This window comes from Bos grunniens, chromosome 4 (genome assembly GCF_055505025.1).
Source record: "Bos grunniens cultivar Pamir isolate PY7600 chromosome 4, Bosgru_T2T1.0, whole genome shotgun sequence".
Taxonomy (NCBI): Eukaryota; Metazoa; Chordata; class Mammalia; order Artiodactyla; family Bovidae; genus Bos; species Bos grunniens.
The window spans coordinates 14,180,075-14,196,085 of record NC_141168.1 but is presented as its reverse complement, the minus strand read 5'-3'; the positions used below and the strand labels follow the sequence as shown (position 1 = coordinate 14,196,085).

General features: G+C 41.3%; 1 long non-coding RNA gene across 2 annotated transcripts in view; it reads right to left on the bottom strand.

The window, feature by feature from the left end:
• Nucleotides 1-16,011, bottom strand: part of LOC147373625 (uncharacterized) — a 51,777-nt gene that overhangs the window by 3,189 nt on the left and 32,577 nt on the right. Inside the window, exon 4 of one of the 2 annotated variants that reach the window (XR_015163131.1) lies at nt 6,498-7,197. The exons of the other annotated variant lie outside the window; for it this stretch is intronic. This is a non-coding gene — a long non-coding RNA (uncharacterized LOC147373625). Of the gene's footprint in view, nt 1-6,497; nt 7,198-16,011 lie in introns of those variants that run through there. 2 annotated transcript variants of the gene reach the window in all.

Here is a 16,011-nt window from a genome sequence, read left to right as displayed (position 1 = left end):
AAGAACCAAAGGAATCTAAAGATGCAATTCATTATTAATAATAACAGATTTAATCAGCTTATTGAACTTAACATAAATATAAAAAGTTTATTCCATATGTTATCAACAGTTAAAATATTCTTTTTAATTTTATTTTTAAACTTTACATAATTGTATTAGTTTTGCCAAATATCAAAATGAATCCGCCACAGGTATACATGTGTTCCCCATTCTGAACCCTCCTCCCTCCTCCCTCCCCATACCATCCCTCTGGGTCGTCCCAGTGCACTAGCCCCAAGCATCCAGTATCGTGCATCGAACCTGGACTGGCATCTCGTTTCATACATGATATTTTACATGTTTCAAATCCATTCTCCCAAATCTTCCCACCCTCTCCCTCTCCCATATAGTCCATAAGACTGTTGTATACATCAGTGTCTCTTTTGCTGTCTCGTACACAGGGTTATTGTTACCATCTTTCTAAATTCCATATATATGCGTTATTATACTGTATTGGTGTTTTTCCTTCTAGCTTACTTCACTCTGTATAATAGGCTCCAGTTTCATCCACCTCATGAGAACTGATGCAAATGTTTTCTTTTTAATGGCTGAGTAATACTCCATTGTGTATATGTACCATTGCTTTCTTATCCATTTCATCTAATAGCCAGGACATGGAAGCAACCTAGATGTCCATCAGTTAAAATATTTTTTAAAGAGAGATGATTTAAAAATTCTAATGTAACATATAAAATACATAAAAACAAATCTTTTAGGTAAATGAGACTATAATCCAGAAAAGGATTAAATTTTAGAGGAAAACATTTTAAAAACCTGAAATAAGTGAAAATGTATACCATGATCATGAATTAGTAAAACCAATGGTAAGGGTGTTCCTAATTCTGCACTATCAACTGTCTGTTCAGGGCTGATCAAAATCACGAAAGATATTTTCATGAAATTTGATGAAAGTCATCTGAAATTTAAGTGGTCAACACAGAGAAAAGAGAAAGGAATGTTGAACAGGGACAAAGTAAGGTGATTTCTCCTTGAACTATCAAATCATTTCTTAATTTAGGATAATGAAAAAGGCATAAATAAACAGACAAATGAAAATCATGGATTTAAAAGGGGAGCAAGTTTAAGCTGGATCATAGAAAAAGCAAGAGAGTTCCAGAAAAACATCTGTTCTGCTTTATTGACTATGCCAAAGCCTTTGACTGTGTGGATCACAATAAACTGTGGAAAATTCTGAATGAGATGGGCATACCAGACCACCTGACATGCCCCTTGAGAAACCTGTATGCATGTCAGGAAGCAACAGTTAGAACTGGACATGGAACAACAGACTGGTTCCAAATAGGAAAAGGAGTACGTCAAGGCTGTATATTGTCACCCTGCTTATTTAACTTCTATGCAGAGTACATCATGTGAAATGCTGGGCTGGATGAAGCACAAGCTGAAGTCAAAATTTCACATGACTGAGTCACATGACTGAGTGACTGAACTGATCTATACTGAAAAATCATAAAAATGCTAACTAAAACTAGAGTGATATACCATTTTATCCTAATAGACTGGCAAAGTTAAAAGAACAAAAATGACAGGACTTCCATGGCGTCTAGTGGTTAAGATTCCGGGCTCCCCCTGTGGGGGAGAGGAGGGGGACTTGGTTCTACTCCTGTTCAGGGTACTAATAAACTGCATGCCACTGGGCACAGCCAGAAATTTATAAAACTCGAAAGAATAGTACCAATTGAATTTTAGATGTGCAACCCTAGAAAACACACAACAGTTGTTGTATTATTTATCTGGCTTAATTTGGAGCTTCCTTGGGGCTACCCTCGTGGCTCAGACAGTAAAGCATCTGCCTGCAATGCTGGAGACCAGGGTTCAATCCCTGGGTTGGGAAGATCCCCTGGAGAAGGAAATGGCAGCCCACTCCAGTATTCTTGCCTGGAAAATTCCATGGACGGAGGAGCCTGGGGGGTTAGAGACGATGGGGTTACAGAGAATTAGACACAACTGAGCGACTTCATTTTAATTTGGAAAGCATTTGGTCTTAGAATGTAAAGTTGACATGGTGACCCTAAGGCTCAATTTTTATATTCCCAGGTATACAGAAATATTATACCTGGTATGTAAAGAAAGGTATAAGAATGAAGTCCTGTTTGTACTAGCACCAAAATCTAGAGAAGAAAACTAGTGTACATTAACTCAGAATGAATAATTAATTCTGACTGCTACTGCTAAGTCACTTCAGTCGTGTCCCACTCTGTGGGACCTCATGGACTGCAGCCCACCAGGCTTCTCCATCCCTGGGATTCTCCAGACAAGAACACTGGAGTGGGTTGCCATTTCCTTCTCCAATGCATGAAAGTGGATAGTGAAAGTGAAGTCACTCAGTCGTGTCTGACTCTTGGCGACCCCATGGACTGCAGCCTACCAGGCTCCTCCATCCATGGGATTTTCCGGGCAACAGTACTGGAGTGGGGTGCCATTGCCTTCTCCAAATTCTGACTAATTATTAATAATAAATAGAACCTTATATATTAGTGATGGCTCATCAGGTAAAGAATCCGTCTGCTTTGCAGGAGACACAGGAGATGCAGGTTGGAACCCTGGGTCGAGAAGATCCCCTGGAGGAGGAATGGCAACGCACTCCAGGATTCTTGCCTGAAAAATCCCAGGGACAGAGGAACCTGATGGTCTACAGTCCATGGGGTCACTAGGGTCAGACACGACTGAGGGAATGAGCAGGCATGCACATATTAGCAAAAGTGAATTACATAAAATTATCTGCAAAAACAGAAATTGTTATCACAGACATAAAACTGAATAAAAATATGACACAGAAAAAGTATAAACAGAATAAATCCCTTAGATAAATTTCAAAGACATAAAACACTGATTAAAATATAATTCACAGATTCTTACATAAGTCTAAAACTGATAATGGAAGGAAAGTGAGTAAAAACTTAAACTTTAGGATTATGTTTTCCTAGACCTAGTAGAGAAAGAATGATAAAGTCTGGAAAAATAACACAGGGACTTAAAAATTCTCAGAGAAAATCTGTCTCCTAAGCAAAGAGTTTCAGGCTAGATGACTCATTTTATTATTTCTCTAGATGCTTTATATATCCATCACAAATATTTCTCTTGTATAGTTCAAAATTTGGCTTGTTAGTATAAGGTGGCTGCTGTATTCATTTGTAAGCGCAGTAGAAGCTAAGACTGACGTACAGCAAGTTGTGTGTTTCATTGTCTGAAGGGAAGGGAGGAGGGGAGGAGGCAAACTGACAAGATAAAAAGCAAGTAAGTTACTGATGTGCAACTGATTTTCATTTTTAAAGAAATGATGAAAGAGCAGAATCAGGAAAAAGACAATTGAAGCCGTCTGAAATCCACACCAGTTGTTTCACCAGCTTCCCTGCCCTCCCAGTCTATGAAAAGCTAGCCTTTCACGTACGTGGGGACTGTGATGACCACAGGAAGCAACCACGTCACAAGGAGGTGCTGAGGGGGACGAGGCCCTGAGAGGGAAACCCACTGCACTGCTTTCTCCCTGAGCCAGCCATGTGCCTTGGCCTCCTGTGCTGTGTGGCTCCTTTATTCTGGGAAGCAGGTGAGGTGAATTAATTGGATTCTAGATTCAGGACTTTCTCCTGAGGCTGCAAAATCAGGCTCCTTCAAGGGCTTTTTCTTCACTTTCTCTCTCTTTTCTCACAGGCTCCATGGACACTGAGGTCATGCAGAGTCCCAGTCATCTGGTCAAAGGAAAAGACCAGAGAGCCAAAATGGATTGTGTCCCCAAAAAAGGACACTCTTATGTTTACTGGTATCGTAAGGAGCTGGAAGAAGCATTAGAGCTTTTGGTTTACTTACAGGATGAAAAAATTATAGAAGATACAGCCATGTTCAAACAGCGATTTTCAGCTGAGTGCCGCCAAAACTCACCCTGCAGCCTGGAAATCAACTCCACCGAGGCAGCGGACTCAGCTCTGTATTTCTGTGCCAGCAGCCAGTCCACAGTGCTGCGCGTCAGCTCTTCTTAGAGCACAAACTCACCGTGGACCCAGCTCAGGAAATCAGTGGTGTCGTAGGAGGGTAGGAACTAACAGAAACCCACCTTGAGAGAGCACAAAGCAGATGGAAAAATCTGTAAATGGTAACACAGGATGAGCAGAATGGGGGGTGGAAAATAACTGGTGGGAACACAAATCCAAGAATGGGGCAGGAAGCTCTAAGGGGTCTCAGATTCCCCAGTTTGCAGGGTATCTGGCAGAGGAGACACGGGATATGACTTTGATGGGTTCCTAAGAATCTTTATTAAAATATGCAGTTCTGAGCTTTTCATCTGGCAAAGCTATATCTTCAGGAATAAGGATAATCGGCAAGTCATCTGTATTCCCTGGGCACCCTGATCACCTGGCTCAGCACATTCATTGATCCAAACAGAACTGAGTCTCTAGAAATAAACCCACACAAGTATGGTCAATTAAACTTGTTTTAGAAAAGGCAGAGGAACCAGAGATCAAATTGCTAACATCCGCTGGATCATCAAAATAGCAAGAGAGTTCCAGAAAAATATCTATTTCTGCTTTATTGACTATGCCAAAGCCTTTGACTGTGTGGATCACAATAAACTGTGGAAAATTCTGAAAGAGATGGGCATACCAGACCACCTGACCTGCCTCTTGAGAAACCTATATGCAGGTCAGGAAACAACAGTTAGAACTGGACATGGAACAACAGACTGGTTCCAAATAAGAAAAGGAGTACGTCAAGGCTGCATATTGTCACCCTGCTTATTTAACTTCTATCCAGAGTACATCATGAGAAACGCAGGGCTGGAAGAAGCACAAGCTGGAATCAAGATTTCCAGGAGAAATATCAATAACCTCACATATGCAGATGACACCACCCTTATGGCAGAAAGTGAAGAGGAGCTAAAAAGCCTCTTGATGAAAGTGAAAGTGGAGAGTGAAAAAGTTGGCTTAAAGCTCAACATTCAGAAAACGAAGATCATGGCATCCGGTCCCATCACTTCATGGGAAATAGATGGGGAAACAGTGGAAACAGTATCAGATTTTACTTTGGGGGGCTCCAAAATCACTGCAGTTGGTGACTGCAGCCAAGAAATTAAAAGACGTTTATTCCTTGGAAGAAAAGTTATGAGCAACCTAGATACTATATTCAAAAGCAGAGACATTACTTTGCCAACAAAAGTCCATCTAGTCAAGGCTATGGTTTTTCCTGTGGTCATGCATAGATGTGAGAGTTGGACTGTGAAGAAAGCTGAGTGCCAAAGAATTGATGCTTTTGAGCTGTGGTGTTGGAGAAGACTCATGAGAGTCCCTTGGACAGCAAGGAGATCCAACCAGTCCTTTCTGAGGGAGATCAGGCTTGGGATTACTTTGGAAGGAATGATGGTAAAGCTGAAACTCCAGTACTTTGGCCACCTCATGTGAAGAGTTGACTCATTGGAAAAGACTGTGATGCTGGGAGGGATTGGGGGCAGGAGGAGAAGGGGACAACAGAGGATGAGATGGCTGGATGGCATCACTGACTCGATGGACGTGAGTCTGGGTGAACTCCGGGAGTTGGTGATGGACAGGGAGGCCTGGTGTGCTGCAATTCATGGGGTCACAAAGAGTCGGACACGACTGAGCGACTGAACTGAACTGAACTGAACCCTGGGTCAGTCAGGAAGAACCTGGTCCAGTAACAGTTGGGAGAATGATTTGCAAATATCCTGGCATGCCAATAACTCCTCTAATAGCAGGACCTAATCTTACACTTTTTAACCCTCCATAGCATCTACCACATATCTACTACCTGTAGCTCTCTGGGTCAAACAGAATTGACAAGCAAGTAAATGAAGTCCACCACTATTTCTGGTCATGATTATGCTGAATATCTAGCCAATGGACTAGAAAGAAGGGTGAGGATGAGGAAAGGAGCACAGGAATGATTAAAGACAGATGGAAAATTGAAAAGAACCAAAGGAATCCAAAGAAGCATTGCATTATTAATAACAACAAATTTAACAAATTTACTGAATTTAACATAAACTTTAAAAGTCCATTTATTTCCATATATTAGCAAAAAACACACAAAATATATTTTTTAAAGAGAGAGACCATTTACAAATTATAACAACATATAAAATACATTAAAAATCTATTAGGTAAATGATTATTTAATTCAGAAAACTATTACATTTTAGGGAAAACATTTAAAAGACCTGAAACAAGTGAAGCTATACACCACGATCATGAATAAGCTAAACCAATAGAAAGAGTATTCCTGTTCTTGTACTATCATCTATGCGTTCAATGCAGCACTACTCAAAATCACAAAAGATATTCTCATGAAACTTGATGAAAGTCACTGAAATTTAGGCAAAGAGAGAGAATAGGGAAGATAATGTTACGATTACCAAGACAGGTAGAGAAAGAAAGATAAGAATCTAGAAAAATAACAGGGAGACTTGAAAATTCTCAGTGAAAGTCTGTTTCCCAAACTGATTGCTCCAGGCAAGATCATTCATTTTGCTATTTCTCTAGATGTATTGCATGTTCATCACAAATACTTGTAGAGATCAAAATTTGTTTTTTTAACATAAAGTAGCTGCTATACGATTTTGTAAATGCAATAGAAGCTGTGATTGACATATAGCAAAGTGTATCCTTCATGGCCTAAGAGGGAAGGGAGGAGGGGAAAAGGCAAATTGACAAGTTAAAAAAGAAAATAAATCACTGATGTGAAATGACTTATATTCTTTAAAGACTGATGAGAGAGAAGAATCAGGAAAAAAGAAAAATAAAGCAGTTTCAAATTCAAACTAGTTGTTTCCCCAGCTTTCTCTGCCCTCCCAGTCTATGAAATGTTAGAGACTCATGTACACAGGGGCTATAATGACCACATGAACCCACCACGTCACAAGGAGTTGCTGAAGGGGGATGAGCACCTTAGGGGAAAAGTCACCACCCTGCTTTCTCCCTGAGCAAGACATGTGCTTCAGCCTCCTGTGCTGTGCAGCTTTTTTTTTCTTCTGGGGAGCAGGTAAGTCCCTCTTGTGAAGCTGTTGGATTCCAGTCTCAGGACTTTCTCCTGTGGCTGCGAAATCAGCCTTTCTCCTGGGCTTTCATTGCACTTACTGTCTCATTCCTCACAGGCTCCGTGAACCCTGAGGTCATCCAGAGTCCAGGTCATCTGGTCAAAGGAAAAGGCCAGAAAGCAAAGATGGATTGTGTCCCCATAAAAGGACATATTAATGTTTACTGGTATTGCAAGAAGCCAGAAGGAGCATTTGAATTTTTGGCTTACTTAAAGAATCAAGACATTGTGGAAGATACAGAAGTATTTCAACAGCGGTTTTTGGCTCCGTGGCCCCAAAACTCGCCCTGCAGCCTGGAAATCAACTCCACCGAGGCAGCGGACTCGGCTCTGTATTTCTGTGCCAGCAGCCAGTCCACAGTGCTGCGCGTCAGCTCTCCTTAGAGCACAAACTCACCGTGGACCCAGCTCAGGAAATCAGTGGTGTCGTAGGAGGGTGGGAACTACAAGAAACCCACCTTGAAAGAGCATAAAGCAGAAGGAAAAATCTGTAAATGGCCACACAGGATGAGCAGAAGGGGAAGTGGAAAACAGCTGGTGGGAACACAAACCCAAGAACGGGAAAGAAAGCTGTAAGGGGACTCAGATTCCCCTGTTTGTGGGGTATCTGGCAAAGAGACACAGGATGTGACCTTCCTGGGTTCCTAACAATCTTTACTAAGACGTGTAATTTTGAGCTTTTCACTTGGCAAAACTGTGCCTTCAGAAATAATCAGCAGGGGCACCCTGATTGCCTTGCTCAGCACATTCATTGATCCAGACCCAGGGACTCCTTAGTGGTTCATGGCTGCTTCTCTCCGCTGTCCCTGCCAGAGGAGCTGAGCAAGAAACTCAGCAACTCCCTAGGTCCTGAATACTATGATTACACAAGCTTTAAAAGCAACAACTCTGCAATAAAATGCACCCAATTTGAGTATATGTTTCAATACTTTTAGACGAGATTTTGCACCTGTATCGATACATGGCATGTCAATCAAGACACAGAAGACTTCTCCCTCCCCTAAAAGTCCCTCCTTGCTATTTTACTGAGGTCTTTTTAAGTTCTTCGAGCTTGGCTTCTTAGTTTTTCATCATACGATCATAGCATCCAATCCCATCATTTCATGGCAAATAGATGAGGAGAAATTGGAAACAATGAAAGGTTTTATTTTCTTGGGCTCCCAAATCACTGCAGATGGTGACTGCAGGCATGAAATTAAAAGATGTTTGCTCCTTGAAAGCAGAGCTATGACAAACCTATAGCATATTAAAAAGCAGAGACATTGCTGATAAAGGTCTGTCTAGTCAAAACTATGGTTTTTCCAGTAGTCATGTGTGGATGTGAGAGTTGGACCATAAATGAAGCTGAGCACCAAAGAATTGATGCTTCTGAACTGTGGTGTTGGGGAAGACTCTTGTGGTGCTGGAGAGCCTCTTGGACTGCAAAGAGATGAAACCAGTCAATCCTAGAGGAAATCAGTTCTGAATGTTCATTGGAAGGACTGATGCTGAAGCTAAAGCTCCAATACTTTGACCACCTGATATGAAGCCCTGACTCGTTGGAAAGGACCCTGTTGCTGGGAAAGATTGAAGGCAGGAGAAGTGGGTGACAGGGTATGAGATGGTTGGATGGAATCACCAAGTCGATGGCAAGCTTTGGGAGTTGGTGATGGACAGAGATGCCTGGTGTGCTACAGTCCATGGGATCACAAAATGTTGGACACGACTGAGTGACTGAACTGAACTAAACTGAAAAATCATACAAATGCAAACTAAAACTAGAGTGATATGCTATTTTATCCTAATAGACTAGCAAAGGTTAACGAACATTCAGTGCCAGGACTTCCATGGAGGTCTAGTGGTTCAGATGCTGGGCTTCCCTGCAGAGGGCGCTGGTTCTAGCCCTGTTCAGGGTACTAGTAAACCACATGCCACCTGGCACAGCCAGCAATTTTAAAACTGAGAAAGAATAGTACCAATTGAATTTTAGATGTGCAACCCGAGAAAACACACAACAGTTGCTGGGATTATTTATTTGGCTTAATTGGAAAGTATTTTGTCTTAGAATGTAAAGTTGGCATGGTGACCCTAAGGCTCAATTTTTATATTCCCAGGTATAGAAAAATATTATACCTTGGTATGTAAAGAAAGGTATAAGAATGCAGTCCTGTTTGTACTAGCAACAAAATCTAGAGGAGAAAACTAGTGGACATTAACTCAAGAATGGATAATAAATTCTGACAAACTATTAATAATAAATAGAACCTTATATATTAGTGATGGGTTAGCAGGTAAAGAATCCGCCTGCTTTGCAGGAGACACAGGAGATGCAGGCTGGAATCCTGGGTCGGGAAGATCCCCAGGAGGAGGACATGGCAACCCACTCCAGGATTCTTGCCTGAAAAATGCCAGGGACAGAGGAACCTGGTGGGCTACAATCCATGGGGTCACAAAGAGTCAGACACGACTGAGGGAATGAGCAGGGACGCACATATTAGCAAAAGTGAATTATATAAAATTATCTGCAAAAACAATAATAATAAAGTATTATCATTTAAATTATTATATGAAATAATAATAAATTATCACAGACATAATGCTGAATAAAAAAATGACACAGAAAAAAGTATAAACAGAAGAAACCCCTTATATAAATTTCAAAGACATAAAATACCGATTCGTATGTAACTTACAGATTTTTCAGTTCAGTTCACTTCAGTCACTCAGTTGTGTCTGACTCTTTTCAACCCCATGAATTGCAGCACACCAGACCTCCCTGTCCATCACCAACTCTCGGAGTTCACCCAGACTCACGTCCATCGAGTCAGTGATGCCATCCAGCCATCTCATCCTCTGTTGTCCCCTTCCGCCCCGGCCCCCAATCCCTCCCAGCATCAGAGTCTTTTCCAATGAGTCAACTCTTCGCATGAGGTGGCCAAAGTACTGGAGTTTCAGCTTTAGCATCATTCCTTCCAAAGAAATCCCAGGGCTGATCTCCTTCAGAATGGACTGGTTGGATCTCCTTGCAGTCCAAGGGACTCTCAAGAGTCTTCTCCAACACCACAGTTCAAAAGCATCAATTCTTTGGCACTCAGCCTTCTTCACAGTCCAATTCTCACATCCATACATGATGACTGGAAAAACCATAGCCTTGACTAGACGGACCTTGTTGGCAAAGTAATGTCTCTGCTTTTGAATATGCTATCTAGATTGGTCATAACTTTCCTTCCAAGGAGTAAGCGTCTTTTAATTTCATGCCTGCAGTCACCATCTGCAGTGATTTTGGAGCCCAAAAATATAAAGTCTGACACTGTTTCCACTGTTTCCCCATCTATTCCCAGTAAGTGATGGGACCAGATGCCATGATCTTCGTTTTCTGAATGTTGAGCTTTAAGCCAACTTTTTCACTCTCCTCTTTCACTTTTCTGCCATAATGGTGGTGTCATCTGCATATCTGAGGTTATTGATATTTCTCCTGGCAATCTTGATTCCAGCTTGTGCTTCTTCCAGCCCAGCGTTTCTCATGATGTACTCTGCATATAAGTTAAATAAGCAGGGTGACAATATGCAGCCTTGACGTATTCCTTTTCCTATTCTAACTGTTGCTTCCTGACCTGTATACAAATTTCTCAAGAGGCAGGTCAGGTGGTCTGGTATTCCCATCTCTTTCAGAATTTTCCACAGTTTATTGTGATCCACACAGTCTAAGGCTTTGGCATAGTCAATAAAAGAACTAAATGTTTTTCTGGAACTCTCTTGCTTTTTCCATGATCCAGCGGATGTTGGCATTTTGATCTCTGGTTCCTCTGCCTGTCTAAAACTGAAAATGGAGCGAAAATGAGTAAACTGGAACTTTGGGATTATGTTCTCCAAGACTTGGTAGAGAAAGAATGATAAAATCTGGAAAAATAACACAGGGACTTAAAAATTCTCTGAGAAAATCTGTCTCCTAAGCTAACAGTTTCAGGCTAGATGACTCATTTTATTATTTCTCTAGATGCTTTATATCCATCACAAATACTTCTTCTGTATTGTTCAAAATTTGGCTTGTTAATATAAAATAGCTACTCTGTTAATTTGCAAGTGCAGTGGAAGCTATGACTGACGTACAGCAGGTTGTGTATTTCATTACCTGAGAGGGAAGGGAGGAGGGGAGGAGGCAAATAGACAAGAGAAAAAGCAAAGAAGTTATTGTGTAACTGATTTTTAGTTTTTAAAGAAATGATGAAAGAGCCGAATCAAGAAAAAGACAATTGAAAGTCGAATCCACGCGAGTTGTTTCACCAGCTTCCGTGCCCTCCCAGTTAGACGCTCAAGTACGTGGGGAATGTGATGCCCACAGGAAGAGAGTACATCACAAGGAGGTGCTGCAGAGGAGCCTGAGAGGAGTCACCTCTGCTCTGCTTTCTCCTTGAGCCAGCCATGTGCCTTGGTCTCCTGTGCTGTGTGGCTCTTTTTATCTGGGGAGCAGGTGAGGTGAATTCCTTGGATTCTAGATTCAGGACTTTCTCCTACGGCTGCAAAATCAGGCTCTTTCAAGGGCTTTTTGTGAACTTTCTGTCTCTTTCCTTACAGGCTCCATGGACACTGAGGTCACTCAGAGTCCAAGTCATCTGGTCAAAGGAAAAGGCCAGAAAGCAAAGATGGATTGTGTCCCCATGAGAGGACATGCTTCTGTTTACTGGTATCGCAACAAGTTGGAAGCATTTGAGTTTTTGGTTTATTTGTGGAATGGAAAAATTACAGAAGATACAGACATGTTCAAACAGCGATTTTCAGCTGAGTGCCCCCAAAACTCACCCTGCAGCCTGGAAATCAACTCCACCGAGGCAGCGGACTCGGCTCTGTACTTCTGTGCCAGCAGCCAGTCCACAGTGCTGCGTGTCAGCTCTTCTTAGAGCACAAACTCACCGTGCACCCAGCTCAGGAAATCAGTGGTGTCATAGGAGGGTAGGAACTAACAGAAACCCACCTTGAAAGAGCATAAAGCAGAAGGAAAAATCTGTAAATGGCTACACAGGATGAGCAGAAGGGGAGGTGGAAAACAGCTGGTGGGAACGCAAACCCAAGGATGGGGCAGGAAGCTGTAAGTGGTCTCAGATTCCCCAGGTTGCAGGGTATCTGGCAAAGGAGACACAGGATGTGACCTTGATGGGTTCCTAATAATCTTTATTAAGAGGTATAATTTTGAGCTTTTTACCTGGCAAAACTGTGCCTTCAGAAATAAGGATAATCAACAGAGGCACCCTGAATACCTTGCTCAGCACATTAATTGATCCAAACCCAGGGACTCCTTAGGGGTTCATGGCTGCTTTTCTCAGCTGTCCCTGCCAGAGGAGCTGAGTAAGAAACTCAGCAACTCCCTAGGTCCTGAATACTATAATTACACAAGCTTTAAAAGCAACAACTCTGCAATAAAATGCACCCAATTTGAGTATATGTTTCAGTACTTTTTGACGAAATTTTGCATCTGTATAGACAGCTGGCCGGAAAGGGAATGGCACATCACTCCAGTACTCTTGCCTGGAAAATCCCATGAATGGAGGAGCCTGATGGGCTGCAGTCCATGGGGTGGCTAGGAGTTCGACACGACTGAGCAACTTCACTTTCACTTTTCACTTTCATGCATTGGAGAAGGAAATGGCAACCCATTCCAGTGTTCTTTCCTGGAGAACCCCAGGATTGGGGAGGCTGGTGAGCTGCCGTCTATGGGGTCGCACAGAGACAGACACGACTGAAGCGACTTATCAGCATAGATAGCTGGCATGTCAATCAAGACACAGAATACTTCTCTCTCCCCTAAAAGTCCCTCCTTGATATTTTACTGAGGTCTTTTTAAGTTCTTTAAGCTTGGCTTCTTATTTTTTAATCATACGATCATAGCATCCTATCCCATCACTTCAGGGCAAATAGATGAGGAAAAATTGAAAACAGTGAAAGACTTTATTTTCTTGGACTCCCAAATCACTGCAGATGGTGACTGAAGGCATGACATTAAAAGACGCTTGCTCCTTGGAAGAAAAGGTATGACATACCTAGACAGTGTATTAAAAAGCAGAGACATCACTTTGCTGACACAGGTCCATATTGTCCAACTATGGTTTTTCAGTATTCATGTACAGTTGTGAGTGGAACCACAAAGAAGTCTGAGAGCCAAAGAATTGATGCTTTTTACATGTGGTGCTGGAGAAAACTCTTGAGAGCCCTTTGGACAGCAAGGAAATCAAACCAATCAATCCTAAATGACATCAACTCTGAATATTCATTGGAAGGACTAATACTGAAGCTGAAGCTCCAAGAGTTTGGTCATTTGATGTGAAAAGCTGACTCATTAGAAAAGACTCTAACGCTGAGAAAGATTGAAGGCAGCAGGACAAAGGGATGACGGAGGAGGAGATGGTTGGATGGCATCACGGACTCAGTGGGCATGAGTGTGAGTAACCTCCAGGAGTTGGTGATGGACAGGGAGGCCTGGCATGCTGCAGTCTATAGGGTCACAAAGAGTAGACAAAATTGAGCAACTGAACAATAAAATCCCCTGCATATATTTTGTTAAAGTTTCCCAAAGATTTTCCGATGTGAGAATCATTTTATGAAAGTACATTTAGATACTCATAAGAAATTTATTTATTAAAGTATTTTCTGCCAAGATTTCTCATTAGTGCTATTCAATGTAGTATTTACCTTTCTCAACTGATGTCTCAATCTAAGCATCAATCAACAGATGAAGGGATCCATCATATATATAATATATATGTATGTACCTTACATATATATATATATACATATAATAGAATACTGCTTAGACCTTAAAAGAAATAAAATACTTCCATTTACTTGTTGCTAATGTTTTTGGAGAAGGGGGACATGCGGAGTTGTTAAATTGAAATTTCATGAAGACGAGATGGTTGGATGGCATCACTGACTCAATGGACTTGAGTTTGGGTAAACTCTGGGAGTTGGTGATGGACAGGGAGGCCTGGTGTGCTGCAGTCCATGGGTTCGCAAAGAGTTGGACACGACTCAGCGACTGAACTGAACTGAACTGATGCTAACTCATTAAACTGTGTACGTTAAATATGTTCAGTTTTTGTACATAAATTATAGCTCAATAAAGCTGTTAAAAACAATTAGAAAGTAAGTAAATCTAGGGCTTCCCTGATAGCTCAGTTGGTAAATAATCCCCTTCAATGCAGGAGACCCCGGTTCAATTCCTGGGTCGGGAAGATCCGCTGGAGAAGGGATAGGCTACCCACTCCAGTATTCTTGGACTACCCTTGTGGCTCAGCTGGTAAAGAATCTGCCTGCAATGTGGGAGACCTGGGTTCAAACTCTGGGTTGGGAGGAAGCTGTTAACAATAAATAAAAGGCAAGTAAATGTAATTCAAGCCAAAAGGGCTGCTTAGAACAGTGCGTGTATGCTTGCTCAGACGTGTCCAACTCTTTGCAACACCATGGACTGTAGTCCACCAGGCTCTTCTGTCCATGGGGTTTTCCAGGCAAGAATACTGGAGTGGGTTGCCATTTCCTTCTCTAGTTCATGAAAGTGAAAAGTGAAAGTAAAGCTGCTCAGTCATGTCCGACTCTTTGCGACCCCAGGGACTGTAGCCTACCAGGCACCTCCATCCATGGAATATTCCAGGCAAGAGTACTGGAGTGGGTTGCTATTGCCTTCTCCAGATAAGAGTGCAAAGGCCATTAAACTTGGAAACAGTATTCTTTCTAATGAACGGTGCTAGGAAAACTGGATATCCATGTACAAAAGAATACAGTTGCATCCCTTCCTCATGCCATATACAAAAATTCACTCAAATGTATCAAAGAGCTAAGTATAAGATCTGAGATTATTCTTAGAAGAAAACAAAGGTGTAAAACTTCATGATGAAGGAATACGCAATGATTTAGCTATCACACCAAAAGCACAGACAGCTAAGAAAAGCTAGGTAGGCTGGAATTCTTTGAACTGAACAAAAAAAAAAAAAGTTTGTGCTTCAAAGAGCACTCTCAAGAGAGGTAAAGATAACCTCCAAAATGGGAAAACTGATTTATTATTTTATTAATAAAAATTAATTTATCAATAATATTAATAACAGTATTAATGATGATAATATTAATTCCTTGATAAAATATGATTTATTAATCATATACCTATGAGATATATTTAAAGCTGATATATATATATTTAAAAAAGCTTACAACTCAACAATAAAAAGACAAATAATCTAACTTTAAAATGAGCAAAAGATCTAAATACACATCTCTAAAGAAGATATGTAAGTGGCCAATAAATGTAGCAGATAGTCAGCATCATTAATCATTAAAGAAATGAATTTAAAATCACAGTAAGATGCCATCTCACATCCACTTGACTAATGAAAATGACAGACAACAACAAATTTGGGGGCAGCTGGGGAGGAATTGGGAGCCTCATGCATTGCTGGTGGGAATGGAAAATGGTACAGCCACTGTGTAAAATGTATGGGCAGTTCTTTGAAAGTTAAAGTGGAATTACCATATAACCTAGCAATTTCAACTGAAAGCATGTGTCCACACAAAAACTTTCACGTGTGTGTTCAGGCAGCATTATCTGTAATAGCCAAAAAAGTGAAGAGATAACTCATTTCCCTACTGCCCTAGCAGCCTGAGGATTCCTGGATCTGAAAGCATCCTGAAAGAGTCCCTTCAGGCTAGACGTGTGTGTTCAGAGATGGGCATTTTTGTCAATAGCATTAGTGAACAATTTGGAGTGTTTTCAGGAGAAATGACTGAGCAGATTCTAAGTAGTGATGGCAGCTAAGTTCTGATTGAAGCATATAATTGGGTAAGCCTATGACAATAAGAGAGACCCTTTGAAGAAGGCCTTAGGACCCTGCTATGATGAAAGAAGGTCTTGAGCCATAGTTATTTGGACACTAAAAGTTACTATGATCT